Source organism: Microtus oregoni, unplaced genomic scaffold (genome assembly GCF_018167655.1).
Source record: "Microtus oregoni isolate MIOR12 unplaced genomic scaffold, Mior012 000004F_ref0000308, whole genome shotgun sequence".
Taxonomy (NCBI): Eukaryota; Metazoa; Chordata; class Mammalia; order Rodentia; family Cricetidae; genus Microtus; species Microtus oregoni.
Window position 1 is genome coordinate 46,549,669 of NW_024543063.1, and position 4,562 is coordinate 46,554,230.

Consider the following 4,562-nt stretch of genomic DNA (forward strand, 5'->3'; position numbering starts at 1 on the left):
GGAGCCTGTCCTAGAAATTGCTCTGTAAACCAGACTGGCCTCCAACTCAGATCCACCTGCCTCTGCCTCCTGAGTGCTGGAATTAAAGGTGTGTGCCACCACTGCCTGGCTCATTCTAGACTTTAACATGACTCAGCTTTAAGAACCCTTGCTTCATAGATCCGCCTGGAAATTGGAAGCAAACAAGATTGCCAGACAAAAGTTGGGAGCATGGGGGTGGGGGTAGGGGTGGGAGTGAGGTTGGGGGAAGGGGTGAGGGGGAGAAGGAGGGGAGAAGGGAAAGACTGATGAGAGCTTGGGGGAGTGAGAGGGTGGAGATGGAGGAAGGGCGGATATAGGAGTAGGGAAGAAGCTATCTGGGAGCCATTTTAGGGTTGGCAAGAGACTTGGCTCTAGGGGGGATCCCAGATGTCCACAGGGATGTCCCCAAGCTAAGTCCTTGGTCAGCAGAGGAGAGGGTGCCTGAACTGTCCTTGCCCCACTATCACACTGATGATTATCTCGAATATCACCATAGAATCTTCGTCCGGCAACAGATGGAGATAGAGACAGAGACCCTCATCAGAGCATTGGAGAGATGGTTCAGTGCTGCCTGCTCTTCCAAAGGTCCTGAGTTCAATTCCCAGCAGCTACATGATGGCTCACAACCATCTATAATAAGATCTGGTGCCCTCTTTTGGCCTGCAGAGATACATGCAGGCAGAACACTGTATGCATAATAAATAAATAATTTTTTAAAAAGAAGGGATAAAGACTCAGTTCTACTTCAAAATGGCAAGAGTGGAGCTTTATTGGTCTGAGAGGTTGATGTTACTAAACCTCGAGCAGCTCAGTATCCAAGGGGTACAGGAGAGCCCATCATGCAAGGCCTGAGAATCAGCCTTTGCAGCTATTGAGTAGGGAGGCGGAGGGCCTGGTGAAGCCAGGCCCATGGACTGCTTTTTGTGTAATCTGTTTTTGAAAACTTTGGGGTGGGAGATAATTCAGATTGTGTTTGTGTGACCTCTGTGCTTCTGAGCAGATGACAGGTTGGCTGCTTTCTGGAACTACGTGGGCAACAAAAATCTCGAAGCCTTAAGCCTATTTTATGGCTTAAGGCTTATGTGTGGAGGAAGTCTTTTACTTCTTTTTTCTACAACCTCTCACACCCCCATATCACTAGCTCCCCTTGTCTTCTATGTGTTGCCTCCGTCTGCAGCCTGGATCCCAAGACTGAACTCCCCAAACTCCTCTAATGCCACCCAAGGACAACACATGCCACCCTTGCTATTAATAGCCCTTTTAAAAGTAGAATTCAAGGGCATTTGCTCTAACAATTTTGCCAGGCTCCCCTAGAACCCAGTAGAGCAGACCTGTCCTCAGAGTCAGGCCCGGCTATAATGTTAGGAATCAGAAAAGACCCTCACAGCAGAGCAGATGCTAGCCCACAAGTGCCTTCCTCCCTTAGGCCACAGCCTAGCATGCTTCTGGAGCAATCTAGAAAAGAAATGTACTCAAAGGGGCTGTGGCCCATCAGGGAGGTTCCGAATACAGTTAAGCTCCCCCATCCCAGCCTCCCCAGACCCATCACTGCTTTGTCTGTGGTCCCGTACCCACAAATTTTGTTATATAGCCTGCATTTTTGCAAAGGATGAAGACCGCATCTCATGCCCAGCTTCATTCTTTTTTTTTTCTTTTCTTTTTTGAAACAGGCTTTTTCTGTGTAGCTCTGGCTGTCCTAGAACTCACTTTGTAGACCAAGTTAGCCTTGAATTCACAGCGATCTGCCTGCCTCTACCTCTCAAGTATTTTAATTAAAGAATTTCATTCTTTGGAGATGGTGGATTCAGCCAGCTTTTCTCAACAGTTTTTTGTTTGTTTGTTTGTTTGTTTTGCTTTGTTTTTATTTTTCGAGACATGGTTTCTCTGTGTAGCTTTGGAGCCTGTCCTGGCACTAACTTTGTAGACCAGGATGGTCTGGAACTCACAGAGATTCATCTGCCTCTGCCTCCCCAGTGCTAGGATTAAAGGTGTGCGCCACCACCGCCTGGCTTCTCACCAGTTCTTGAAGGTCTAGGTCAGGGGAATGACTGTAGACAAGAAGGAACTAAACCTTGACAACAACATTCTCTGAGCCTGGCAGTCAAACTGATGTTAGTCTCATTTTGCAGAAAAGTTTACATGACTCAGCAAGGAAGCAAGTGTCAGGGGAACCGGACCAGATTCCTTCCACACTGCCTGGGCCTGCTCAAATCCCCTCCCTTGCCTAAGGCCATTGGGGTTGAAGGAAGAGCAGCTTATTAGTCAGGTTCTCTAGAGTAACAGAATTTATAGAATGAATCTCTCTATATATATACATATATGTATAAATATGTGTGTGCATATACATATAAATATATATGTATATATATACATACATATATATATGATTTATTAGAATGACTCACAGGCTGTAGTCCAGTTGGTCAAGCAGTGGTTAGCTATGGATGCAAAGTCCAAGAATGAATCTAACAGTCGTTCAGTCCACAAGGTCGGATGTCTCAGCTGATCTTCAGTATACCCTGGAATCCTGAAGAAGTGGGCTCTAAGGCCAGAGAGTGGATCTGCTAGCAATGTGAGAGCAAGCAGGCAAAGAGCAAGGCTCCCTTCCTCCACATGCTTATATAGGCTTCCAGCAGAAGGCACGGTCCAGATTAGATCTGGATTAAAGGTGTGTCTTCCTACCGCAAAGATCCAGTTAGAAGTAGATCTTCTCACTTCAAACTTAGCAGAAATCCCTCACAGGTGTGTCCTCACAGGGGTTTTAGTTCATTCCAAATGCAGTCCAGTTGACGACCAAGACTAGCCACCACAAGCAGCATTGCTAGGGCAAGATCTAAGTTAGACCATTGTGAGGAAGGAACCTGGTCACGAGCTGATCTAGTAGACAGTTACGTTTTGGGTGCCGTCTTGCATCCAGGGATAAAGCCCTCAACAGTGTCACCTTGTTGATGAACAGAGAGAGGCCCTTGTCCTCCAGAAGCACCAGTAACAGCACTTAGCTAGCTGAATGAACGTGAGGTGTATGACATTTCTGAAAATAAATCAGTGCTGGTTTTAGAATCTTATCTGATCCTCCCAAAACATGATTCCCTAGGCTTCTGCTTCCTGTTTAACAGCCCACCCCCTTCCTCCCAGTAATTCTTACACTCCTGCCTAAAGCCCGAGGGCCTCGGTGCCTGAGATCTACTGTAAAAGGTTTCTCTTCTCACCATGTCCTCTCCCAATCACCTGACCACATCAGAGACTTTACACCCTGACCCGTAGAGAACGGACAGGCCGTGGTTTCTCCAGGAGCTGTATACTTAGTTGAGTTTCAGAAACTGTCAGAATCATGCCCACCTGGAAGCCAGTTTAAGCCTGAGTCAAATATAGGTAACAAAGTTGGGACCAGGGAGTGGGGATATACAAGATCATAGCAAGAACAGCAGGGTTGGCTGTGTGCTCACCAAAATGAAAGCTCTATAGTGGTCAGTTTTCTGTTTTGCAGTGTCCCAGAGCTACGGGAGAAAATAAGGTGAGGTTGACCCTGGGCCATACAAGCTTCTACACCAGCTCAATCACATCCTGGGTTTGGCAGACTCTTACCTGTGCTTGGGTCCCATCAAGGTATCAGGTGGCAAACACCAGCTTACAGGCAGAAGCAGTGCCAGCAACTGCTGTTCAGACTCTCGTCTTAGACTTCATTTGGCATCTGTCACTAGGGTTCTTTCGGGGAACAACAGGGTCAGTGTCTCCCAGCTTTCCACTGACTGTTAAAGCGTAAATCCTTGAGGATTAGAAAGGAGACAGATCCTAAACGGGGCGGTGGTGGTGCACGCCTTTAATCCCAGCACTTGGAGGCAGAGGCAGGCAGATCTCTGTGAGTTCGAGGCCAGCCTGAGCTAGTTCCAGGACAGCTAGGGCTGTTACACAGAGAAACCCTGTCTCGAAAAACCAAAATAAATAAATAAATAAAGGAGGCAGACCCTGAAAGAAAGCATGCAAAGAGTAAGGTAGGCGGTATAGAGACAAGAGTCCTTCTCCCCAAGGTGTTAGTCAAAGCTCTTGGTATGTTCAGGAGGGATGAACATGATGCCTTTTTCTGGAGTTTTCGGGATAAAGGCCTAAGGAAAGATGTGGTATTTTAAAGTATGAAGACTTGGGGTTCCTACCTCATATAAGTACCTATCTTAGTTAGGGTTTCTACTGCTGTGATAAAACACCGTAACAGAAAATAACTGAGAGGAAAAGGTTCATTTCGTCTTATGGTTTATAGGCCATCATCCAAGAAAGTTAAGGCAGAAAATGTAAAAGTAAAAACAAAACAAAAAAAGTACCTATTTATTTTATCCCACAGGACCCAGCCCTTACACAGGGTATAGGCAGCTAGTGTCCAGAGACGATTAACCAAGTGTGTGTTTGGGTCTGTGTGTGAGTGCGTGGGGAAGCCTAGGGAAGCCTGGGGACCTCCTCTCCCTCCGCCTCCACAGTCAGCACAGGTTCACGGAATCACTGCACATACTGATTAAATGAACACCTCTTAGTTGCCCCATTCTTTGTAG